General features: G+C 38.3%; 1 protein-coding gene across 1 annotated transcript in view; it reads left to right on the top strand.

The window, feature by feature from the left end:
* Positions 1-27,902, top strand: part of WDR44 (WD repeat domain 44) — a 97,830-nt gene that overhangs the window by 3,860 nt on the left and 66,068 nt on the right. The gene's annotated exons all lie outside the window — the stretch shown is intronic.

The following is a 27,902-nucleotide window of genomic DNA, read 5'->3' as shown; positions in this document are numbered from 1 at the left end:
GACTGTAAATCATTTCACTTCCTCATCTTCAAATTCAAGAGATTACATTCTTGAGAACCCTTCCAACTCTAAATATATGTTATTGTATTGAGGTTTATTACTATGCTTTTATTGATAAACTTTGGTTCTTGGGAAATCTTTCCATTTTTTTTTAACCTTTTAGTTTAACAGACTTAATGCCTTTGGTATATGGTTCAAGACCATAGATTTGAAATGAAGTATTTACTGGGTAAATTGTATTTGTGATGAATGCGCCTACTAACTCATGGGGATTATACCTACATACACTAAAGGCTGACACTGAGACCATGTAATAAAGTAACATTTTCAGCACTCTATTTTTTTTAACGGAAGCCAAAATATTTTTGAGGCCTTGGAAAAAGGATAGAATCATAACATTTTTAGAGTAGGAAGGGACTAGAGATGATTTAGCCCAGCCTCCCATGTAAATGAAAGTGAAACCCAGGCTCAAAGAGAAGTGTCACATTGCTGATTAGTGGCAGATTTGGAACTAGAACCCAAATCTCTTAATTCCTCATTTATCCCATGTTGCCACATCTGTGGAAGGAGGGAAAGTATTTCTGGGTATTGTTGCTGTGGGTTTCTAGCACTTACCCTGTTAGCTCTTAAGATGCTCTGTAGCTCTCTAAGGAGACTGTTTCTTTATATTTTGCCCTTCAGAGAACGTTGACTATTCTAGGATCCTAACATTTGCTCAATAATTTTCTTCAAGTCAAGATGAAAAACAGTGGCAGGGTAGCTTATTTAAGAACAGTGGTTGTTACTTGTGTTATTTAATTTACTTTTAGGAATCTAATGTTCACCGCAGTCTACCATGTTTAGATTGGAGAAATGGCAAAATCTTAAGTCATGGGAACCGAGATCAAATTGTCCCTAAGATTTCGTAGGTCTAAAACCTAAAAAGTTGCATAGCTGCCTTTGTTGAAAACTTAGCTTCTTGCTTCTTTTAAAAAATGATTTAGTGATTTGAAAGACAGTGTGTCAGAGAGAGGGGGAGAGACAGAAATGGATGCAACAATTCAGATGTGGCTGAAAAGCCCTTGAGAGAAATGTAGGCATGGAAAGCCAAGATACTGTGGCAAAAATATCCTATATGAAGGTTCTGTGTGAATGAGACCCCAGTGGAAAGAAGGATGTACTTTTCTCTGAAGGGAGGAGAGAACTTCCACTTTGTTTATGGCCTTATCTAAATACTGACAGAGTTTGTGGTCACAAAAGGCTTCCATAGCCTTGGCAGTTCATGACAAGAGCCTCCGGTGATCACTGAGGTCATAAATAAGAGTGTTAATTGTTAAATTAACAACAGAAGTCACTGTGCACTTACTCCCCATGTAGGACCTCTGTCCTTAATTAGTTGTACTATGAGAATGAACTGCAAAACTTGTTCTCAAGCAGTTTTTACATTGTGTGTGTGTGTATGTGTGCAAACTGTTGAAATCCTTACTTAGTATAGAGTTGGTCTTCTGTGTATAAAGTTAATTAAAAATGAATCTTAAAGAAGAATGGGATGGGAGAGGGAGTAGAAGGTGGGACAGGCATGGGGGAGGGAGGGTGGGTATGGGGGAGAAAACCATTCTATTCCTAAAGTACCTATGAAAATTGTATTCATTAGGCCGGCGCCGCGGCTCACTAGGCTAATCCTCCGCCTAGTGGCGCCGGCACACCGGGTTCTAGTCCCGGTTGGGGCGCCGGATTCTGTCCCGGTTGCCCCTCTTCCAGGCCAGCTCTCTGCTGTGGCCAGGGAGTGCAGTGGAGGATGGCCCAGGTGCTTGGGCCCTGTACCCCATGGGAGACCAGGAAAAGCACCTGGCTCCTGGCTCCTGCCATCGGATCAGCGCGGTGCGCCGGCCGCAGCGCGCCAGCCATGGCGGCCATTGGAGGGTGAACCAACGGCAAAGGAAGACCTTTCTCTCTGTCTCTCTCTCTCACTGTCCACTCTGCCTGTCAAAAAAAAAATTGTATTCATTAAATAAAAGCTTTTAAAAAGAGAAAGTTTATGTAAATGTAATAATTAAAAAAGAAAAAGAAAAAAGAAATGGCTGTAGCAGCCAGGCTGAAGCCAGAAGCCAGGAACTACAGCTGAGTCTCCAACATGGATGCCAGGGAACCAAGCCCTTGGCCATCATTTGCTGATTTCCCAGGCCCATTAGCATTGAGCTGGATCAGAAGTCAAGTAGCAAGGACTTGAACCATTGCTCTGATACGAGATGCTGGCATGACAACCAGTGGCTTAAGCCACTAAGCCACAGAGCTGGCCTCAGCTTCTCACTTTACTTAAGCAGAAGCATTTCTCTCTGAACTGAAAATTGATATGAATTATAATTTAAAAAATATTTTTGTGGGGGCCAGCGCTATGGTGGAGTATGTTAAGTCTCTGCCTGCAGTGCCAGCATCCCATATGGACTCCAGTTTGTGTCCCAGCTGCTCCTCTTCTGATCCAGTTCCCTGCTGATGGCCTGGGAAAACAGTGGAACAGGGCCCAAGTGCTTAGAAGACCCAGAAGAAGCTCCTGGCTCCTGGCTCCTGGCTTCAGATTGGCTCAGCCCCAGCTGGTGCAGCCATTCGAGGAGTGAACCAGCAAATGGAAGACCTTTCTCTCTTTCTTTCCCTCTCTGTGTCTGTAACTCTGCCTCTCAAATAAATAAATACATCTTTAAATATATTTTTGTGATGTGAATTACTTTAGGAAAATTTCCTTAAGAGACACTTTGTTCCAGAGTTGGCATTTAATCATAGATTATATTTGATCATTTACATTTGACTGTGGTTGGCTTTGTGGATTAATAGAAATATATTTATAATTGATGTTTTTATCACATTCATATAACATGTTGAAGTGGGGAAAAACAATTGTCAGCTGGTGACTCATGGAGGCAGGCAGAACAGTCAGTATGAGTGTAGCAATTTGGAGACTCAATTTGAATCTGAAAACTGTAAGTTGAAAACTTTATTCTGTTTTTATGAGAATGTATTTCATAAAATAGGGTAGATAATATTTGATTTGTAAAACATTTAAAAACTAGGTAGTTTTAGAACGTGCAGTTCTGTAGTCGTCTTATAGAAAAAATAATTGCTAAGTTTTGGTATTTGACACATGTATAACCTTTACACAGTACTCCATGTGTTCTCTTTGATTCATTATTAGGACAAAGTCAGATAAATTTGCCAAGCAAACTCCTTGAATAGGTTATTTCCTCCTCATACTCTGCTTGCAATTTTGGTAGTAACTTCCCAGTGGGGATAGGGTAGGGGTTGTGGTGGTAGTGATACTGAAGGTACAGGGAGGGATTATGAAAGATGATGGAGGTTGTGGTGGAGGTGCAGGAGGTGAAGGTAGCCCCAATAGCAGGTATAGTGACCAGATTTTAAGACTGTGTCCTTGTCCTCATCCTTGGGTATGGACAACAGGAAATAACACAAATCTCATCATTTAGTATTGTTTTAGATATGCACAAACACAAAAAAGTGAATTAAATATCCCTTTCTGTAAGAAATTAATAACCTGTAAGAAATATTATAAACAAAATTTAAGTAATAAAACTGTAGGTACTTTATGATGTTCTGATATTTAATTGAATTGATAATTAACCATTGTTTCTATTTTCTATCCAGAGCTAAGCTAATTTCTAAACACTTTTCACAAGGGCTTTCCCCTCCCATTTCAGACGCTATTTCACTTACCAGCTAACCCTTTAATTGGGTGCTTTCCTGATTCTTCAAAGTGGAACTCTATTCTCTTATTTCAAACTAAGCGGTCTTTGTGTTGGTCAGTCATCTCATGATTCAAAATTGAGCAAAAAGCACCTAAGACATAATGTAAGCCTCATACCTGATGGCAACCCCAATGTTCTTCCCCAGTCGGTATACAAATTTATCTTGGTTACTATAGCAACCAGTCTATCAGTTATTCTCTTTTGCCTTCTCTCTCAGATACTAGGATTACCATATAATCATGTTCTGCTAAAGCCTTCAAGTCTTAGCATTTTATTAGCAGCTGCAGCTGTCTGGCAGTTTACAATTTGGCATTCCGTCAGGGTCAGTTGCTTTCAAATACACAAAACCTTTTTGTCTCCAAACATTTTTAAACACACAGAATTTAATAAAAACATGTTTAGGCAGCAATTTTCTCATACTAATTTTCTCAGTTCCAGTGTTAGCCATTGTCTTGAAGATTGAATGCATTGCCTCGCTGGTTATCCCTTTGTAATATCACTTGGAACAAATTTCAAGATTAAGGGTGACTATTGGGGAAATATACTTGCAAATGCAATTTTTAGAATCAGTATCATCATGAATTAGCTGAAATGATTTAAAAGCATCTTGATTCTTGGAACCTACCAAATAAATAATCTGACTTTGAACAAAAATGATTTCTGAAAGTTGTAGAGAGATGGCCTTTGGGTCAATTCACTCTAATTTTAGAAAACTGTTTATAAATTTAATAGGAAATGTTACCTTTCTTTTTCACCTTTTAATAAACAGGAAAAGAAATGTAAAGACTGAATAATTATATGTATTTAAGACTTTCATATTTTTATCTCTTAAAACCTTACAATTCATATAACTAAAATAGTTTAAGATTAAAAATGTTTATTTGGCTTACCAAAAATAAGGATATTGAAGCTGTATTTAGAAAACATAATTTGTTTGTTAATGTTTGCTTTTCATGCTCATGCTTGTTAATATTGTGTTATGTAATAACTTCTAAATATGCACAATTGATTTCTTGGGTTAACTAAATTGGAGGTGTTTAAGCTGTCAATAATTTAACCAATATTAGTATCTATTTCCATAGATAAGTCATTTTTTTAAAAATCAAAGTAGTATTTTAAAATATTTGTACTTTTCATAAACTATGATCTTTCTACATTAGAAGATTATTGTAATAAGTTTGTAAGTTTATACTTTTGATAGTGAAATAATGAAGTCTTCTTGGCTTGAATTTTTGTTTAAATCATGATTTGAATCGTTTCATTTTACAACTAGTATAATCAACCCAAAACTGTAGTTAAATTCTGATAATATCCCAAGGAGAACTTTAATCATGCAAATAGACTTCAGAGTAGAAAGTTTTACTTTCCCCAGAGGGCACTGATCCTTAAAATTTTAAAAGGAGGAGGGTCAATTAGAAAAATCTGGGGGATGGAAGATCTCTATCTCTCTGCCTTTCACATTAAAATAAACACTTTTTTTTTTAAATCTGGAGGTAAAGCATAAGATTTTTGGAAACTTCTGATAGAAACTTTCAGGGTTTTTTTCCAGTAGGAAGCCTGTACAGAACAAGCCATACCTATGAAAAACCTGCTTGACTGCCACTAATTGTAATCAGTTACTCTGATACAAAACTCACTGAGCCCTGGCCATTCTTATGAACCACAGATCATGGTTTCTAGAGAACAAATAAATAGCGTATAGTGCTATATTCAACCTCAACTTTCTTAGACTCAGGCAACATGCTTACCAAGCAAACTTAAGAGAATTGGTAGGAGTATTCTTTCGGGCATTGCTCTTGACCTGGGAAGATGAGCTGTGGATGAACTTATATATATGGACCTCTTTTAAGTCTGTACTGAAAATTTTTATTTAAATTGAGAGACTGAGAGAATCATGAATCATTTTTCTGGTTATTAGCAGTAGTTAACAATTTGAGTGGCTTTAAAAAAAAGAGATTTATTTATTTATTTAAAAGAGTTACAGAGAGAAAGGGAGAGAGATCTAATATCTGCTGGTTCACTCCTCAAATGGCCACAACAGCAAGGATACCTCCTCCTGGGTCTCCCACTTGAGTGGCAGGAACCCAGTACTTGGGCCATCAACTGCTGCCTCCTAGGCACATAAGCACAAAGCTGGATCAGAAGTACAATAGCTGGAACTCGATCCCAGGCCCAGTTCCAGGATGTCGGCATTCCTAGTGGCAGCTTAACCCAATGTACTACAACACCAACCCCAATCCTGCTTTCTTCATGTGAACTTTACTTGCCCTGTTATGTCTCAGGTCATAGGCCTTGCCTATTGACTTTTAGCTTAGCGGTTGCTTCATATCCCAGAATAAGGAGATGTCCACAGTTGAGTAGAGCAGCACAGGTTTAGGTGGGTATGAGTAGGCATGTACTGTGATGTTTCACTTCTTTTCACAGTTTTTTCTACTTTTTAATTTTTCAGGTCTCTCAAATCACCCAATCCCTTGTTGACCTCCCCCACTATGAAGGGGTCTTCAAAAAGTTCATGGAAAATGTATATTATGAAAAAAATATGCACATATTACACATTTTTGTACCAAAATAAACATCTTCTAATTCCATTTTCCACAATCGTTTTGAAGTACATACGTAAAGAGGAAACTCTGTGGTTACTAGACATTAACATGAAGTCTTGGAAGTATTGCAGGTTATATCCTGCACACATATAAATTCCTTGTTACCAACTTTTTTTTCAGGGATGAATGTGTTAAAAAATGAGAAAATAACATTATCATCCTATAGATTGTTACAGGCAAAGAATGTAATGCCATAATGCCAGCCAGTTTTGGGAATTTGTTTTAAATTTCTTTTGTTCATGTGATCATTCCTGATTATCTTGCAGTTATGTGACATAGGACAATTTTTGTGATAGGTAGGATAAATATTGACAGCTCAAGCAACTTGTTACATAGCCATGAAGAGGTAGAACTTTACTAACTTAACACATTAAGTTCCTCTCTACTTTACTTTTCTAAATTTTTAACATTTTGCTGTGTTATATTTTAAGTGTGAATTATTAGAATGACAAGGCTAACTCTCCTATTTGAGTATGTATAATTTACTATTTAAAACAATCATAGTATTTTTATGCCCTTGTTTTAAGCTTCGACATAGTTGATTATGGTATGGCATCCAGGTCAGAAAATGATCTTGCTACTAAAAGAGCTGGAAACTCAGATACTGTTCAAGACATTTCAAAGTGTATGTTCTTTGTTCATAAGGGAAACTCCCACAGGGTATGAGCCACTACTGATTTGGGCTTCAGTACCTCGTCAAATTGTCTCATTCCCAGATTTTTTTTTCTATAATTGTCTTGTAGATTGTTGTCAGTTGTTTAATTAGGCCATAGTACTGTGTTGTTGTTGGAGATTTTTTTTATAACTCTGATTCATATTTTTGGCCATAAGCCACTAATTGGAAACACAATGTTTCTTATTTTTTCCCCTTTTCTGTGTGTTTTCTAGCACTCACAATGAGTATATGTGATAGTTATGAACATTTTCCGCTTAATCAAACCTCAGTTGGTCATCATGTAATAAGGACAATGTTTTCCTGACACCTAGGTAATTAGAACTATGACGTGGTCAGTAATTATTATTTAAGATGCAAATAAGATTGAATAATCTTTATAATGACTAATAAAGGGTTTTAATTCACCCTGCACAATGTTTTATGTAGGTAAGCATTCCAGGTAACTTAGATTTTTCTGGAATATTTATCAAGTCCTCAATACATATTTTATAAAAGAATACAGAAAATATAAAACTAGAAACTCAATAACATAAAGCACAGAAATTGAATTTATAAAGTACTTAATATTAAATCTTACCGAAATGTTTGTTTTTATATTATTCATGATAGTAAGGGAGAGCATGAATAATTAAAAGGTACCAGTTACACTAAAATCACAGTTCAGACATTAGTTTACAACATCCTCTCTTCTCAAACCTTTTATCAAAGAAAACAGATTTTCTTTAAATAGAAAAACAAAATAGTTTTTTCTGAATTTGTTCCACTGTCCATCTTTGATGATGCAGTGAACTCAGGAAAGCAGAATCTCAAAATATGAATAATCAGTTTATTGATAATAGAATTAGTTTAAATTTTTTAAAAGGAGGAGGTGGTGACAGGTTTTTCAGAGTACTCGTTTTTATTTAAAAGTTACTGGCATTTACTTTGTAAGATTAGTACTCCATTGGATATTTTAGTGATTTACAAAATCATATTAACACATTAATTTGATAATGCTTTTGTAATTTGGCCTGTAGCCCAACATCCTGTATGTTTACTTTGGAAAAAATAAGTTACATCAGAAAACAGTATGAAAGTTCCTTAAAAAATTAAAAATAGAACTACCATATGATCCAGCAGTCCCACTACTGGATATATATACAAAGAACATAAAACCATTCTGTCAAATAAACATCTGCACTCCCATGTTTATTGTAGCACTATTCACAGCAGTCAAGAAATGGAAGCAGGGGCTGGGTTTGTGGTGTAGTGGGTAAAGTCTCCACTTGTGATGCCAGTATCCCAGTACGTGTCCTGGCTGCTCCACTTCCAATCCAGCTCCTTGCTGATGTGCCTAGGATGTGCCTAGGAAAAGCAGCAGAAGATGGCCCAGGTGTTTGGGCCCCTTCCATCCATGTGAGAGACTAGAATAAAGCCCCTAGCTTTGGGCTGGCTCAGTCCTAGCTGTTGTGGCCATCTGAGGAGTGAACCAGCGGATGGAAGCTCTGTCTCTGTCTCTCTCTATATATATAACTCTGACTTTCAAATGAATGAATCAATCTTTTAAAAAAGGGAGGGGGAGAAACAATGGAATTGGGGTAACCATTGTAGTAGTAGTACAGCGGGTCTGCTAAAGCTTGGGATGCCTGTGTCTCATATCATAGTGCTGATTTGAGTCCTAGAATCTGCTTCTGATCCAGATTCCTGCTAATGCATCCTCTGAGGCAGCCGATGAAAACTCAAGTGCTCCACTGCCTTCCCGGGCCACAGCAGAGAGTTGGACTAGAAGAGGAGCAACTGGGACTAGAACCTGGTGCCCACATGGGATGTCGGTGCCACAGGCAGAGGATTAACCAAGTGAGCCATGGCACCGACCCAAAATGGCCTTTCAAAGGATAATAAAAGTAGTAGTTCATGTCTTGAAGATTCAGTTAATTTTCTGTTAGGTGGTTTATTTTATTGATTTTATTAGTTTATTGTTATTCTTTTTAATAAACCAGTATTACCTCTTGTCCAGAGAAATTTGAGTGATTCCTGTTTTCTACAACCTATTTAAAACATGACATTTTAGAATGTATTGGGAAAATAAGACTAGTATGTGATTTCATAGCAGTTATGTTTGGTGCTATTCCTAGTTTTTACAGGTTCAGTAGGGGATACCCACTTTAAAATAGGATTGTGAGAATGGACATGGTACTTCACAAATGATTTGGATTTGAAAAGCCAGCAGATGATTTCCTCCTAGATGTCATTTTACTGTTAGGTTGAAGGTGCTTCTTGACTTTTCAGCCTTCAGTGGGGGATTTTCATGCTTAATATAGAATCTATTAAAACCTCCCACAAGAATATAACTAATACAGTCAGTATATACATTTGAATTTCAATTATAATACTGCTATACCATATTTTTTAAACTATGCACTTAAAGAAATATTTTAAAGCGATATATTGTTCTTTACATTTAAAGTGTTTTCAATATTTTGTTCAACCTGGGGTTGGTTGGTGTTTAATTTTGGTTTTTGCTTCATTTTTGTTTTGTTTTGCTTGTCTGGCTGGCTTAGGTGGGGAAAAATTATTTATTTATTTATTCATTTTATAGGCAGAGTGACAGGAATGGAGAAGGAGTGACAAAGAAAAAGAGACATTCCATCTGCTGGTTAACTCCCCTAATGTCCACAACAGCCATGACTGGGCCGGACTATTTCTAGGAGCCCAGAATTCCATTTGGGTCTCCCACTTGGGTAGTAGGGGCGCAGGTACTTGAACTATCTTCCTTTGCTTTCCCAGGATCTTTATTAGGGCTGGACTATCGGAAGCAGAGTAGCCAGAACTGAACCAGCACTCTGATATCGGATGCTGGTGTCACAAATGGCAGCCTAACCAGCTGTGCCACAGCACAGGCCCCAGAAAAAAAAATCTCATGTCAGTGTTTTCTGAGTACCAGAAACCTTCTGATTTTCTATTTGGACTTAGCACTTTAGCGTAGGTCTTAGTTTGCTATCAGATCTTACTGTTTCAGCTTGCTGGGTTTTAGAAATCAAAACTATTTGATTAGCTACTTACTTTAATGACTTGGCTAAGGTCTTATCTCTTCATATTCTGTTCACCTCAAGGACCTTAAAGTCACAGCACTTTCTTTGTACAGGCAAGCTATTCTTTGTATAATTTAGTTGCTTGTTGCATTGCTTAAGCTTATCCTAGTTTTATATTTTTCTTATGGCGAAGGGAGAATGAAGAGTGCAATGAAAACAAAATAAGCTGTAGGATTAAACCCTGTTAAACTCTTTGTAGTCACCTTCCTGTAGGAAAAATGTTTGCCAAATGACCAGCTTTTTCCAGCTGACTTACTCTTTACTCCCTCATTCCATATTATTGCTTCTTTTTTCTTCCTTAGGAGTCTGTCAGAAATTTTACAACAAAAAGCTTCCTCAAAGCCAGCTACCTTTTTTCTTAGAGCCTAAAAAATAAGTGAATCACCAAAAAAGTGGACCTGCTCAATTATTTTGGGATATTCTTTTATTTATTTATTTTTTTAAAAGGTATTGACTTATCCGAAAGGCAGAGTCACAAAGAGAGGGAGAGGCAGAGAGAGAGAGAAATCTTCCATCCTCTGGTTTGCTCCCCGAAATGGCTGTAACAGCCAGAGCTGGGCTGGGCCAAAGCCAGGAGTCAGGAGCTTAATCCAGGTCTCCCATGTGGGTGCAGGGACAGAAGCACCTAGGGCCACCCTCCATTGCTTTCACAGGCACACCAGAAGGGAGCTGAATCGGAAGTAGAACAGCTGGGACTCTAACTGGTGCCCATATGGGATGTCAGCACTGCAGTGTGCAGCTTTACCTACTGAATATCCAGGAATATTTTTTTCATTGACTGTAACGAGAAGTCTTGAAATAGTTTACTAAGTGCAAGTCTGCTCTTATGTTTTATTTTTGAACTGTAGGAGTTGGTTCTTTGAGCTGCCAGTTGTTTAGTTGAATATGAAGCAGGTGACAAATGTAGGTTTAGTCTGCACACTGATTCCTTCCCATTTACAGAAAGCTTACAGATTTTGTTTGTTTTCAAATAACCCTCAGGTAAGGGTAGAGAAAACACCAAGCCCAAAAGGCAGAAGACTCTCTATAGCTAATGGATGAGAAACTAGAGGTAGAATGGCTTATGGGCTCTGGTCCTCAGAAACCACAGAAATTCAATGTTATTTTTTAAAAAGTAGACTTAAGCGCTTGCACCATGATTTTAAGGCCTTATTTCCCTAAGGTAATAGCACACTAATGATACCATATACCAAACAATATACCAAAACGCTGAAAGACCAAGTTAGATTCCTACTGTAGTCAGCCATGTCAGTACCTAATTTCAAAATGTGGGTTTTGCAGTAAGCCAGGCCAAGCAGTGCGATTAGCTTCTATTTGGGGGGATCTAATCTATATAGGTTCTTTCTTTTTTAAACAGTGTGACAGAGAAAGAAGGAGAGACAGAGATTGTCTATCTGCTTGTTTGCTCTCCAAATGGCCACAGTGGCTGGGGCTGGGGCAGGCTGAAGCCAGGAGCCTTGAACTCCATCTAAGTCTCATGTAGGTGGCAGGGGCCCAAACACTTGGGCCATATTCTGCTGCTTTCCCAGGCACGTTAGAGGAAGCTGGGTCAGAAGCAGAACAACCAGGACTCCAGTAAGCAATGCCAGCATTGCAGGTGGCAGCTTAACTCACTATACCACAATGCCAGCCTACTTTATGGGTTCTTAATGCACACAATTTTAACAATTGTAGTTTAAATCTAGGAGCAGTTTGTGCTTCAGGTTATGGAAGGATATTGAGATCATGAGTTGACAGAATTAAGAAGTAAATTCTACTTCATATTGTAGAAGGCTTATCAGTTTTTTTTATTGATATAGAAATAAAGGGCTGACACTGTGGTGTAGCAGGTAAAGCCACGGCCTGCAGTGCTGGCATCCCATATAGGCACCGGTTTGAGTGCTGGCCGCTCCACTTCCAATCCAGTTCTCTGCTATGGCCTGAAAAAGCAGTGGAAGATGGCCCAGATCCTTGGACCCCTGTAGCCATGTGAGAGACCCAGAAGAGGCTCCTGGCTCTGGGCTCCGGATTGGCTCAGCTCCAGCCATTGCAGCCGTTTGGGGAGTGAGCCAGCGGATGGAAGACCTCTCTCTACCTGTACCCCTATCCCTACCCCTTTCCCCACCCCTACCCCTACCCCTATGTAATTCTGCCTTTCAAGTAAATAAATAAATCTTAAAAAAAATAAAAACAGAAATCTTAAAATGAGATTTGATCAAAATAACCTACATATAAGTTTTAGGATTTCTAGGGCGAAACAAGAATCACAGAGCTCTTCTGTTCTTGATTAGTTTTTTAAAATGAGATTTCAAACTCCTCTCATGCAAGAACTATAATCATATGCTATATAGGGATGTTTTAGTCAACAATAGACCACATATCTAGACTGTGGTCCTATGAGATTGTATCTTGCCTCATAACTTCATAACTGTCTTACTTTGTGTAAGTATACTCTATGATGTTCATACAATGAAGTTAACTAATGATGTTTCTCAAAATGCATCCTCATTGTTAAGAGACAGATGACTGTATTTGAACAGTCTACAGTAACTATCAATAGACAGAAAAATTAATCTCTAGCAACTGCCAGTTTAGAGCATTAAGGTGAAGTGTTTATGTGCATTTATTTCATGTTTTAAAGTAGTTCTAGTTCTGTTGTAGAAATAGCTAGAAGGCTATTTCAGGAAGCCTTTCCAAATATACCCCCTTCTCCCTGTTATGTATATTTAGATGCCTCCCTACTCCCCTCCCCCAATTCTTCCAGGATTTTATCTTGAGCTTGTATTTCTCATTGTAATTGCTACACTTTATTGAAATTATCTATTCATATATTTGCCTCATTCATCCTACCATGACCTCTCTGTAGACAAAGTTTGGGTATTCCTAGTTTTTTTTTCTCAGTGCCTAACACATGGTGGAAAATAAGGTTTGTTGACTGAAAGAATTTAGGGGGACCGGTGCTGTGGCATAGCAGGTAAAGCCACTGCCAGCAGTGCTGGCATCTGATATGGGTGTCAGTTCAAGTCCTGGCTGCTCCACTTCCATTCCAGCTCCCTGCAATAGCCTGGGAAAGCAGTGGAAGATGACCCAAGTCCTTAGGCACCTGTACCCACATGGGAGACCCAGAAGAAGCTCCTGGCTTCTGGCTTCAGATCAGCCCAACTTTGTCCATTATGGCCATTTAGGGAGTGAACCAACCAATGGAAAATCTTTCTCTTTCTCTCTCTCTCTCTCTGCCTCTGCCTCTGCCTCTCTGTAACTCTGCCTTTCAACTTTCAAATAAATAATTAAATCTAAAAAATAATTTAAGGACTTAACATAATCCAATTCCTTCATTTTGTAGTCATAGAAACTGTGGTTTAGAGAGATTGTGATTTTAGAAATAGAAACAAAGTTCCATAGAGGTGATTTGTTCCAACCAACAGTAATATCCCTGTAAGGTATCATGCAGTTTCTATTTGAATACTTTATCAGGGAAGTAGCTGATTCTTGTTTGTAAACTCCAGTTGTATTTAAGTTCATTAGGTTAAGCAGTTTCTACTCTTATGTTACTCTGTATGTTAACTCAGACATTTGATAACAGCTACTTTTCTTATGTTCTGTAAGTCAGCCACTCAGTTCTTTATGTCATTCCATGCAGTTTTTAAAACTTTCACCAAAATGGTTTCTCTCTTTGGAATATCTTCTACATCACCCTTTAAAAATGTTATACCCCCAATAGTACCTAGTGTTATTAAGTGTGCTGTTATCAGTGAGAAATTGAATAGAATTAGCCACTTTTCTTGCTCTGGACATAATAGTTCTGTTCATTCACCCTAATATCCCAGTAGCTCTTTGGCAGCCATGTCACAGCCTTTGGTTCTGTCTGAGCAATTAACAATGGTACCTAAATGTTTTCTCACGATTTGCTGTTAAAGCTGTATTTCCTCCATCATGCATTTTCCATTTCTCCCTATGTATTTCATTCTGTTGAGATTTAATTGTTCTAGTTCATTGGAATATTTTTGGATCCTGTCAGTATATTACCAACCCCTTACAACTTTGTGTCATCTCCAAATTTGGTAGAAATGCCATCACTATACTTATCCAAGACGTTAATAAGAATGGCAGGAGCATCAAATAGGATAGAAAATTTGGTAGATTTAGTGGTTAAATACAGACTTTGTGTGTGTACAGTATTCCTTTTATATTCTAGGTCAGTAACTCTATCAGAAAAGGAAATTAGGTTAATCTTGCATGATTGGCTCCTGTGAATGCTTGTGGACTCTTAATGAGTATCTTTCCCTTGCCTAAAGCCCTTAAACCACTTAACAATGTGTTTGAGAAATTTGTGTCCCCCGTCGTCCCCCACCCCCAGTGGCATAGAGGGTTACGCCACCACTTGCAGTGCTGGCATCCCATATGGGCACCTGTTGGAGTCCAGGCTGCTCTACTTCGATCCAGCTCCCTGTTAATGTGCCTAGGAAAGCAGCATAAGATGGCCCAAGTGCTTGGCCCCTGCACCCATGTGGGAGGCCTGAATGAAGCTCCTGGCTCCTGCCTTCTGTTGGCCCAGCCCTAGCCATTGTGGCCATCTGGGAAGTAAACCAGCAGGATGGAAGACTTCTCTCTCTGCCTCTGCCTCTGCCTCTGCCTCTGCCTCTGCCTCTGCCTCTGCCTCTGCCTCTGCCTCTGCCTCTGCCTCTCCCTCTCTGTAACTCCACCTTTCAAATAAATAAATAAATAAATCTTTTTTAAAAAGCAGAGAGATTCATTGGGGATTGATATCCAGTGACTCTGTTTACAATTTCTGACAGGCATCTCTATTTGCTTTCCAGTGTTGACCCTTCAAGTGTTTTCCTTATAGCATCTCCTATTATCCCTGATTCTTCAAAGATTTTATATAGAGATTGAGCTCTGTAGATTCTCAAAATATACTGAGGTATAATTTGTATTGGACAGTAGAAGAACTGAACTCATTTATAATAAATACTTTTATTTACATTATAATAATGTCCACTTATCCACATATAAGCAGACCTGCACTTTCCTTTTGTTGTTCTAAGTGTAAATTAAAGAAAAATCTTGTTTGGACTAGCATTATGGCAGAGAGTTAAACCTCCACTTGTGACACTGGCATCCCATATGGAAGTGCTGCTTTGAGTCCCAGCTGCTCTGCTTTGGATCCAGCTCTCTGCTAATGTGCCTGAGAAGGCAGTGGAAGATGGGCCAGGTACTTAGGCCACTGCTATCCATATGAGATGCCAGGATAGAGTCCCTTGCTCCTGGCTTCAGCCTAGCCTAGCTCTAGCTGTTGTGGCCATTTGGGGAGTGAACCAGCAGATGAAAGATATTCTCTCTCTCTCTGTCTCTCTCTTTCTCTTTCTCTAATCACTCTGCCTTTCAAATAAATGAATTAAACAAATCTTTTAACAAAGGAAAGTCTTTGGTATTCTTTGAAATCCCAGTGCCTTCTGAGCACCAGTCTTTCTCATATTTTTCTTACAGGTTTTTGCAGTTTTCCTTGGATATGTGCTCATTTGATTGCTCCAATCTCTCCTGCTTACTTTCCTTAAAAATATTTAAGACATGTCAACATGGATATGTAATCAACAAAATTTCATACCATAAGCAATTCTACAGAATGAACAACCTAGTTTTTTGAACACATAAAATGTAAGAGAAACTGAAGGGGCACTTACTGATTGATGGAAGGAGATATAGCAACTGATTGCAACATATGGCCTTACCTTATTGAATTGAACTGTCTGTAAAACAAAATTGATACAATCTTGGAAATATAAATGTTGTCTATAAAATAAAGAATTGTTAAATTTTAAAATGGTGTTGCATTTTAAAGAGAAATCTTTATCTTTTTCAGATGCATACTAAATTGTTAAAATGAAATCATTTCTGGGATTTGCAGGTGGTGAAAGGAAGGTTGTTGATACTGATCATTTTTTTTAACTTTTATTTAATGAATATAAATTTCCAAAGTACAGCTTATGGATTACAGTGGCTTCCCCCCCATAACGTCCCTCCCACCCGCAACCCTCCCCTTTCCCACTCCCTCTCCCCTTCCATTCACATCAAGATTCATTTTCTTTTCTCTTTATATACAGAAGATCAGTTTAGCATATATTAAGTAAAGATTTCAACAGTTTGCACCCACACAGAAACATAAAGTGAAAAATACTGTTTGAGTACTAGTTATGGCATTAAATCTCAATGTACAGCACACTAAGGACAAAGATCCTACATGAGGAGTAAGTGCACAGTGACTCCTGTTGTTGACTTCACAAATTGACACTCTTGTTTATGGCATCAGTAATCACCCGAGGCTCTTGTCATGAGCTGCCAAGGCTATGGAAGCCCCCTGAGTTCACTGACTCTGATAATTGTTAGACAAGGCCATGGTCAAAGTGGAAGTTCTCTCCTCCCTTCAGAGAAAGGTACCTCCTTCTTTGATGACCTGTTCTTTCCACTGGGATCTCACTCACAGAGATCTTTCATTTAGTTTTTTTTTTTTTTCCAGAGTGTCTTGGCTCTCCATGCCTGAGATACTCTCATGGGCTTTTCAGCCAGATCCGCATGCCTTAAGGGCTGATTCTGAGGCCAGAGTGCTGTTTAGGACATCTGCCATTCTATGGGTCTGCTGTGTATCTCACTTCCCATGTTGATCAGCCCTCACCCTGACTGTTGATGAGCAACTTGATATGTTATCCCTCTTAGTATTTTTTTTGTTTGTTCTACTTAATACTTTTGGTTGAATACTGTAATCAATACACAATTCTTCTTAAGTGCTGAAACTTAACTGAAAAGTGATCACTGTTAAATATAAGAGTGGGAATAAGAGAGGGAAGAGATGTGCAATTCGAGACATGCTCAAGCTGACTTACCTCAAACGGTAGAGTTAGAAACATACCAGGGGATTCCAATTCAACCCCATCAAGGTGGCATGTACCAATGCCATCTCACTAGTCCCAGTGATCAATTTCTGTTCACAATTGATCATAATGACAGGACTAAGAGTCAAAGGGATCACATAAACAAGAATAGTGTCTGCAAATACTATCTGATAGAATAAAAAAGGGAGAGAATGATACTGATCATTTTTGATGTACACATGGTTCATAATGTTCTCCCAATTTAGTGTAAGCTTGAAATATCCATAATTAAAAGTTGGAAAAAGTCCCCCAAAATATTTTTATTGTCACATAGATTATTACTGGTGAATTCTGTACTAAAACTCAGGTCTTCTGATTCTGGCTCATGTTCTTCCATTCTTTAGCCAAAATTACAACGCTTTTATTTTACAGATTGATGTCATACTGTCCTTTCAAGCTCTGGGAACCAAAAGCTTTCCCTGATAAATTTATAGTGGTACTTCTAGGTAAATCAAGGCTTTAATAAATGGCCAACTGTTTTGTTTCTGATGCAGCTGCCTTCTAATGTGCCTGGGAAGGCAGTGGAAGATGACTTAAGTACTTGCGCCCCTGATGCCACCCACGTGGGAAACCTGGATGGAGTTCTAGGTTCCTGGCTCTGCCCTGACCTGGCTATTGTGACCATTTAGGGAATAAACCAGTGGATGGAAGATTCATATTCATTCATTCTCTCTCTCTCTCTACCTTTCAAATAAATAAATAAATCTTAAAAAAAAAGAGAACTGTGTGTATCATTAAAATCGGCAAATAAACTTGGGTCCCACTCTTAACTAGGCCTGTTGAACTTAGCATAAATTCTAGGATGGAAGGGACCATCTTTGTTTCGTTTATTACTTTATACTCAGTGCCTGGCACCGTATGTGTGGTAGATGGTAAGCAGTAGTTAAATGAGGAATCGACTTTGTGGTGTAATGGGTGGTGCTGCCACCTGTGATGCCAACATCCCATTTCGGCACTGGTTCAAGTCCTAGCTGCTCCACATCCTATCCAGCTCCCTGCTAATGGCCCAGGAAAGCAATGGAAGAAGGCTCAAGTTCTTGGGCCCCTGCACCACATGTGAGATCTGGATGAAGCTTCTGGTTCCTGGCTTTGACCTGGCCCATTCTAGGCTGTTGCAGCCATCTGGGGAGTGAACCAGTGTGGAAGATCTCTGTCTCTCCCTCTTTCTCTCTAAATCTGACTTTTAAAATAAGTAAATAAATCTTTAAAAATTAGTTAAAGCCGGCGCCGTGGCTCAATAGGCTAATCCTCCACCTTGCGGCGCCGGCACACCGGGTTCTAGTCCCGGTCGGGGCGCCGGATTCTGTCCCGGTTGCCCCTCTTCCAGGCCAGCTCTCTGCTATGGCCAGGGAGTGCAGTGGAGGATGGCCCAGGTGCTTGGGCCCTGCACCCCATGGGAGACCAGGAAAAGCACCTGGCTCCTGGCTCCTGCCAGGATCAGCGCGGTGCGCCGGCTGCAGCGGCGGCCATTGGAGGGTGAACCAACGGCAAAAGGAAGACCTTTCTCTCTCTGTCTCTCTCTCTCACTGTCCACTCTGCCTGTCAAAAAAAAAAAAAAAAAAAAAAAAAAAAAAAAAATTAGTTAAATGAATTTAACCTTCTTTGGCCTCATTTCACTCAAATGTAAAATAAAATAGTTGGTCTAAGTTTTCTTAAGTTTTCTTCAAAGACTAAAAAGATTTATTCTTGCCTTCTGATTGATTTTTTAAATTCCCTTTCAGATTTTGAAAGAATTACTATAAATTTCTTTAACATTAGGTAACATCAGTAGGTAATATGCTCACTTTTAACAACTGGGATAGAAAAACTATAGATGTTATATTGCATCTCAGAAAAATAGCCTATTGATATATATTTTATGTTGGATTAATATTTGGCTTCTATAAAATAAATGAATAGTATTCTTAATAGATTAGAGAGTCAGGTTTTAGCAAATTTCTTTTTTTAAAAGATTTATTTTATTTATTTGAAAGTCATAGTTACACAGAGAGAAGGAGCGGCAGAGAGTCTTCCATCCACTAGTTCACTCCCCAATTGGCCAGAGCGGCGCCGATCCAACGCCAGGAGCCAGGAGCTTCTTCCTTGTCTCCAACGTGGGTGCAAGGGCCCAAGCACTCGGGGCCATCTTGTACTGCTTTCCCAGGCCATAGCAGAGAGCTGTATCAGAAATGGAGTAGCCAGGTCTTGAACTGGCGCCCATATGGGATGCCGGCACTGCAGGTGCCAGCTTTACCTGCTAGGCCACAGCACTGGCCCCAGCAAATTTCAAAGTGCAGCCATTTAAAAGGGTCAAGCAAAAAGGTTGCTTTGCTTGTATTTTTATACTTTTCACTGCAATTGTATTGAATTCAGTACTGTTCTGTCAGTTTATAAAAGATTTGACATTTTGTTTCCCATGAAAGTGGGTAACTTTGGAGTAATTTTTAGTTTTTGTCATCAGATCCAAATCCCAGTGACCAGGTACCTATGCTTGGGAGTAATGACCTTATTATTCTAATGAAATTTTGCTTCAGGTAAAAGGTTACCACTGCATCAGATTGGAATTTATAAAGGAAAGGTAATGTCTAACCTGTCCTTACAAATTTACCAGAGTAATGTTTTAGAACCATGTAAATTTTTGAAAATATTGGCTGTTGTGTAGATATTGAAATACATTGCTTCATGAACAAGCCAGACAAGAAAAAGGATTGTAAATAAGGTCTTTTGATGGGTTTTGTCCCCGCCTTGTAACTGAATGTCAAGCTGATAAGTTTTTTTTCTTCCCCAAAATTGTGCTTAAAAACCCCACTACCACCAGCCCCTTCAGGTTTTGCCTCTCTTGGAGCCCCCCACCCCATGCTGCTCTAGCTGGAGGTCTTTGACTCTAATAAATCTTGCTTTTAAATCTACAAAAATAAAATAAAAAAGAAATACGTTGCTACTGAACACTAATATCCTAGCTGCAAAAGGAAAACTCCTATAATTAAAATGATAAATGGATAGAGACTAGAGAAAGCATCTGTCGCACATTATTTTATATTCAAACACAAGCTTTGTTAGTATAAACTGAACATTAGTGTGTGTGTGAAAATAACTTTCATAGAATACAGAATATAGTGAATTAAAATATTCTATGTATATTGAAGTTGCTAAAGTACTAATCTGAAAATTGTCTTTATATTCAAAACCTAAATGGAAGTCACGCAAATACTTTAGTATTTGATCTGTAAGCCATGTGGTTATTTAAGTAGAATACCAGTATTTATTTAAAGAAGACTTTATTTTGAAGCTGTTTCAGAAATTGCTTGTCATGTTTTTATTGCCACAAAAGCACAGGCAACAAAAGGAAATTCTAATGGAGTCATACCAAATAAAAATGAGGCAGTTTGTGGAGTGGGGGATGTATTTGAAAACCATATATCTCATACACACACACATACACACACACACACATACAGGGTTAATATTCATGATATATAAGGAGCTCAAGCAACTTATAGCAACAAAACAGATAACCTGATTTTAAAATATTCAGTGAACTAAAGAAGATACACAGGATGGTCAACAGGTGTATGAAAAATTGCTTAACATCACTGATTATCAGGGAAATTCAAATGAAGCTAAACTAGCACCTCACACCTTTTCACATGGTTGCTATCAAAAAGACAAAATATAAGTGTTGTTGGCCATGTAAGAAAAGGGAACCCCTGTACATTGTTGGTGGGAATGTAACTTAGTATAGCCACTGTGAAAAAAACTAAGAATAAAACTGCCATATGATCTTACATTTCCACTTCGGATTATATAAGACAAAGGAAATGAAATCAGTATGTCCAAGAGATATCTGAACACCCATTTTTATTGCTGCATTGTTCACAATATCCAAGATATGGAATCAACTTAAATATTCATTAACAAATGAATGGATAAAACATGGTATATGTGAGGGGACTTTAAAAAGTTCATAGAAAATGGAATGAAAAGAGAATTTATTTTGGTGCAAAATATTTTGAAATCCATGCAAATAAGGTAGATCTTTAAAAAATTCATGGAAATGCATATTATGAAAAACCTGCATGAATTTCAAAAATTTTTGCACCAAAATAAACATTTTCATTCTATTTACCATAAACTTTTTGAAGCACCTCCATACACAAATTCTAGTCAGCATTAAAATGAAGGCTATCTTATCATTTGTAACAACATGAATGAACCTGGAGGACAGTGTGCTTAGTGAAATAAGTCAGCCACAGAAAGTCAAAGACTGAATAATCTCATTTATATGTGGAATCTAAAAAGTCAAACTCGTAAAAGTAGGAAGTAAAATGATAGTTAATAGTTACCAGGGGCTGAGGAGTAAAGAGGTATGGGGAGGGACTGGCACTGTGGCACAGTGGGCTAATGCCCTGGCCTGAAGCGCCAACATCCCATATGGGCGCCGGTTCCAGACGCCACTCCACTTCCAATCCAGCTCTCTGCTATGGCCTGGGAAAGCAGTGGAGGATGGCCCAAGTCTTTGGGCCCCTGCACCCACATAGGAGACCCAGAGAAAGCTCCTGGCTCCTGGCTTTGGATCTGCCCAGCTCCAGCCGCTGCGGCCATCTAGGGAGTGAACCAGTGAATGGTGAATGGAAGACCTCTCTCTACCTCTCTCTACCTCTCTCTTTCTCTCTACCTCTCTCTGTAACTCTTTCAAATAAATAAAATAAATCTTAAAAAAAAAGATATGGGGAGATGTTGGTCAAACCTATAAAGTTTCCCTAAGATAGGAGAAATAAATGTTTGAGATGTATTCTACAGATAATGTATTACATATTTAAAAGTGCTAAAAGAATAAATTTAAAATATTCTCACCACAAAAAAATGAGTACTAGTATGTGAGGTAACAGACATATTAATTAGTTTGATTTAATCATCATATAAGGTACATATAAAAATCTCATTGTTCCCCATAAATATAGAGAATTTTTATTTGTTGAATTAAAAGTTTAAAAAATTTAAAGACACTGTGGTTGTGATTAGTATTAATAAGTTGGAATTTTTTTGCTTTAGTTTAGGTTTGCTACTAGGTGAGCAAGAAGTTTACTCTTATGTTTTTCTTTAACTTTGCAAAAAGAACATTTATGATTTAAGCTTTGTTAATCAGCATACTATTTGAATTGTGATAAAACTGAAATTAAATGTTAACTTTTGAAGCTTTGATTTTGGTTTGTTAGATTTTCTTTAAAATAGGCTATAGCATCAAGATATATAAATACCTATAATTTCAGGGTTTTCTGGAAGATTTTCCACTTGTATGGAATGTACTAAAAGTTATTTTATGTGGGCATTTGGCCTCTTTCCAAGGAAGATTATCGACCCTAACATATAAAAAGGAGACGTCTAATTTGCCCTATTTCGTATCTACAGAATATTTTAAAGAAACTTTAGTTAACTGGATGTAGCAAAGTATTCCTAGACATTTCTGGGTTTGTGTGTGTGTGTGTGTGTGTGTGTGTGTGTGTGTGATTATGTACATATTTCATATACTACATCTCAAATTTATGAGAAATTAGAGGGTATAAAATTTAGATAATCCTTGTATAAAAGAGATCTTCACTCCCCAACTAATTAAGGGTCAAAATAACACTTTCTAAAATTATAGGAACTCTTAAAAACCCTTGCTTAAGATCTTGCAGCTAGTTGATGGGAGAGCCAAGAGTAGAACTTAATTTTCTTGACGTCTAGTCCTTCATTTCTCCCTCCCTTCCCCCAACTTGAAAGTGAATACTTGTTTTCCTTAGACATGTTAAACACTCTGAAAAAATTGTTAAGATAATTTTATCTCTACTTTGAAATTAGATACTGAATTAAAGAGAAGTGTTAAATTGTCTAAGGATCCTGAAGATTAGGAGCTCTCACTTATCTGCTGGCTGCTTCTTTGGTAATAACCATTGTCAGATACAGCTGAAAACAAGAAATAAACACTTAGAAGCCTCTGAACAATCAAAAAAAAAAAAAAGCCACATAATAAAGTCTCCCGGGGAGATACCCAGAATTACTAGATTCTTCCTTTACCATACAGTTTGTTTTGAAATGCATGAAATTTATATGCCTTAAATAAAACGTATCTAGGTAAAAATAAATAAATAAATAGTTTGTTTTCGAAAGAAGAAAAAAAGTGTTGAATCTAGATGAGAAGTACATGGAATTCATTATATTCTGTCTTTACTTTTGTATATATTTTTTAAATTTCCAGATTAAAAAGGTGCCTGGCATAACCAAAAAAAAAAAAAATCTGGTTTCCTAGTCCAATGCATGTTAGAACCAAAAACTAGAGAGGGAATGGGAAGAAAGCTTTTAAAGGTAGGCACATGGCCAACTTTAAGAAGTGACTACTTAAAATGAGAAAGGAAGCAGAAAACTATAGAGCACAGACATTCCAAGCATTGTAGCCAAGGGTCCCTCAGTGTGAAGGCAAATAAATCCCCTGCACTTTAGGATCCCTGGAGGGCATTAGGCATTACTGCATTAAAATATAGTGCAGTATTTGAATGTGCTAATTAAGAAAGAAAGGGAAAATTGTATATTTTCAAGGGAAAGATTACTGAAACTGCAAGGCTTAGCCTATTCATGTCCTTACTTATAAGCTGCTTTGGAAATTTTAAATTCAAAAATAGTACTAAAGTACTTCAGCATTTTGGCACTCAAAGAAAAGCTTCATCTCTGGAAATTTTACATATGGAACATTACATTATTCTATTCCCTTGCAGTGCCAAGTCAATTAGGTGTTAATTGTAGTTGTTAAAGGCAGGTCAGGATTCAAAGCCTTTCACTTAAATCAGTTTAGTCCAACTCTAGAAGCAGTGCTAATCGCCTTTGCTTCGGGGCTCATACACAGCACCAGTTACGATATTTTCATAACCATCCTCTTTTAAAACCTTACCCAGAAAGGAGACAGTGTTGCAGTGTGAGAGTAGCGCTGGAGTCAGACTGTACAAGCTCAAGTTTGGGCCCTTCTGTTTACTAGCTGTACAACTTAAATGACCTACTTAGGCCCAAGTCTTAGTTTTTTGTTCTGTAAAATAAAGTGCTATAACTTCCTAGTAGGAGAGTTGTGAGAAACAAAGAAGCTGAAAGATGTCAAATGTTAGCATAGTTTTGGACATGTTTAATAAATGATGGCCGTTGTTTTATTATTATTTACAAGGTCCCTATTAGGATAGCTTCATATAGGAGATACTAAATAATGATTTACTGCTTCTTATGGTGAAAAGAATTTCTTTTCTTATCTTCACAAATCATTTTAGCCAACTTTGCATATTATAAATATGGTTTCACTTTTTACTAGGTGCTTATGATCTATAAATGAGTTCAAAACTGTATCTCAAAAGGCAAGAATTTAGCCTAGTACTTAAACCACTGGTTGGGATACCCACCTCCCATATCAGAGTGCCTAGGTTTGAGTCCTGGCTCCACTCCTGATTCCAGCTTCCTGCTGTCACCCTGGGAGGCAGCAGGTGGTGGATCAAGTACTTGTGTCCCTGCCACTCACCTGAGAGGCCTGGATTGAGTTCTGGATTCCCAGCTTTGGCCTGGCTTGGCCCTGGCTGTGGAAGGCATTTGTGAAACAGTAGATAGCAAATATTCATATTCTCTCTCCCTCTCTGTCTCTCTCTTCCCCCCTCCCCCTCCCTCTGTCTCCCTACTTTTCAAATAAATAATAAAAATTGAAAATTATCACAAGAATTCTGGTCTTAGAGACTGACCTATTTTATAGTCTTAATAGATTGGAAGAAGCTATAGTAATAGTTTGGAATATTTTGCTATCTACCAGGATCTTAACTTTGTAACACTTAAAATAGGTTTCAAACAGGATGTTAGCAGTTTTTTGTTTAATGAAATTGCCAGTTACAGGCAGAATCCCATTTTAATCACTAGCTCAGTATAATCTGGCTTTTTTTCCCCCCTCTTGTTAAATGGAATGAAGCTTGACAGCTGAAAGGTACCTTTCTTGTATTCCAGAAATTTGTCTCAGGCTCTCCACTACTCATAGGCAGCCAGTGTGCCTTTGAGAAAATTGGAGAAATTGAGAGCTGCTGAAGAAGCTGCCATGTATCATGTGTACCCCACGTACTCTGACATTTAGTCCTCATAGCAGCCCTAAAAATTAGATGGTCTTACCCCTTTTGTAAAGGAGGAGGCTGGCCGGCGCCGAGGCTCACTAGGCTAATCCTCCGCCTAGCGGCGCCGGCCCACCAGGTTCTAGTCCCGGTCGGGGCGCCGGATTCTGTCCTGGTTGCCCCTCTTCCAGGCCAGCCCTCTGCTGTGGCCAGGGAGTGCAGTGGAGGATGGCCCAGGTGCTTGGGCCCTGCACCCCATGGGAGACCAGGAAAAGCACCTGGCTCCTGGCTCCTGCCATCGGATCAGCGCGGTGCGCCGGCCGCGGCGGCCATTGGAGGGTGAACCAATGGCAAAGGAAGACCTTTCTCTCTGTCTCTCTCTCTCTCTCTCTCACTGTCCACTCTGCCTGTCAAAAAAAAAAAAAGGAGGAGGCTGAGGCTTGGAAAAATTGAATGATTAAGTGTTTTGATCACACATAGGGTAAATAGCAGAAACAATAGTCAAGCAAGCTTCATCTGCTTGAAAGTCTGTTTTTAGTATGCTCCTTGTCTCAAAAGGAAGTAATAAATTACCCTGTATCTCTGTATAGAATGTACACAGTTAATGTAAAGCCCCACCAGAACCAGGAATATCTCCATGTGTGTCAAACATTCGTCAATAATTTAGTGCTATGAATCAATAACCAGAAAGCGCTGTTTTTGAAACCAGTTACATATAAGAGATAAATGTGGAATCCTATTCTTTTTCTTTCTTTTCTCTGAGAGGCAGATAAAAAACGTGGATGTGAGGGTCATAGGAAAGTCAAATTTTCTTTCCTACTCTATCTCTTTAAAAATATTTATTTATTTATTTGAAAAGCAAAGCAACAGCGAGAGAGAGATCTTTCATCCACTGATTCACTCCCCAAATGTCCACAAAAGCCAGGGCTGCGCCAGGCTGAAGCCAGGAGCCAGAAACTCCATCTGGGTCTTCCACATGGGTGACAGGGGCCCAAGCAGTTGGGCAATCTTTCCCTGCCTTTCCTTTCCAGGCACATTAACAGGAAGCTGGATTGGAGAAAGGACTAGCACGACTAGCACACCAGCTCTGTGATGTGATGTACCAGTGTCAGCAAGCAAAGGCTTATGCTACGCCACGATATCAGCCCCTTTTCTTTTCTTTCCTTCTCTGCCTCATTTGGGAGTTTTTTCAAAACCTTATCTTCTCTTATCTTTACAGTTGTGTTGCTGGTGTGGGGGAGTGTTTCCTGACTGGCATTCAGAATTTATGCCACATGGGATTTTGAGCTCCTTCAAGGTTTTTCTGTGTTTATAAAAAGTTTTTGTTGTACTTGTATTGTTTAGGCATCTATTTCTGTAGAATCTTTTTTTTTTTTTTTGAAATTTGAATAACCTTGGTCCTAATCATCTCTCTGTATAAGTGTGTCAGAAGAGCCAGATAATTGGTGATATAAAAGTTTCCATTGACCAGACACTGCAATTAAAAGGGGGGATAGCTACTTTTTTTTTTTTGCTTTTTAAACAAGCTTAAAAATCCCCCAATTATCCCTAGTTCTGATACATAGTAGGTATTCCCTAAATCTTTATTGAATAAAGGGATTGGTTTTCTGTTAAACAAAAGTAGTCTTTTTATCCAACTGCTTTTTGATTAAAGATCAAGGATTTCTATACCAATGTCATTAACCAATTTGGAATACAAAGAATATGGTAGTAGTGCTTGAGGCTTGTCATGGTTCTGCTTCTAAATAAGACTCTGAGAAAAAGTCACTAATCTCTTGAGATCTGTTTTTTTTAATCTGTAAAAGGAAGTTGCTATGTGATTAGATGGTCTTGAAGGTGCCTTTCAACCTGAAGTTGTGTAATATATCATCATTTCATTTTACAAAAATAAATTTAGGGATAGACTATTAATTAAAACTGTTTCTAAGATTTATTTTATTTATTTGAAATAGAGAGAGAGACGTAGACCCAGAGAGAGAGAGGTCTTCCATCCGCTGATTCACTCCCCAAATGGCTGCATTGTCCAGAGCTGTGCTGATCTGGAGCCAGGAGCCAGGAGCTTCTTGCACGTCTCCCACGTGGATGCAGGGACCCACGCATGTGGGCCATCTTCTGCTGAGTTCCCAAGCCATAGCAGAGAGCTGGATCGGAAGTGGAGCATCTGGGACTACAACCGGCACCCATTGGGATCCTGGTGCTGCAAGCCAGGGCTTTAACCCACTGCGCCGCTGCACCACAGCACCGGCCCCAAAACTGTTTCTTTACTATCTAAACTTGAAATAAAATAAGTGTCTATAGGTGTTTCTCTCTTATGCTTTGAAGCAGTTATCACACTGTTCCTATTTGGAAAAAAAATATTTGAAGGATGGGGTAAAAATAATTGGTAAAAAGTTACTTTTTAAAATTATTATGCATCTAAAGTAGTCTATTTAATAATAGACTTTTGATCCAGTAGAAAATTTAGCTGAGAAAAAAAAATTAGTCTCTTCAAAAACAATGTAAATATCTAATACGTATGATCATTTTAATACACATAGAAATTAAAGAAGTACAAGTTACAGCAATAATGAAATATACTTTTGCTTGTCAAATTGGTAAAAATATAAAATAGTACTCATTTATGGCAGGGATATCAAAAACAGATATTCATAGAGCAGTGGGAATATAAACTGGTGCAACTGTTCTGGATGGCAATTTGGAAGTTTCTCAAAAGTGAGAAGTTAGTATACTTTTGACCTGTAACTCTACTTCTATAAAAATTTATTTTGGGGGACAGTGATGTGGCGCAGTAGGTTAATCCTCTGCCTGTGGTGCTGACATCCCATATGGGCG

The sequence above is a fragment of the Oryctolagus cuniculus genome, chromosome X (genome assembly GCF_964237555.1).
Source record: "Oryctolagus cuniculus chromosome X, mOryCun1.1, whole genome shotgun sequence".
Lineage (NCBI taxonomy): Eukaryota > Metazoa > Chordata > Mammalia > Lagomorpha > Leporidae > Oryctolagus > Oryctolagus cuniculus.
This window is presented reverse-complemented; position numbering and strand designations above follow the sequence as displayed.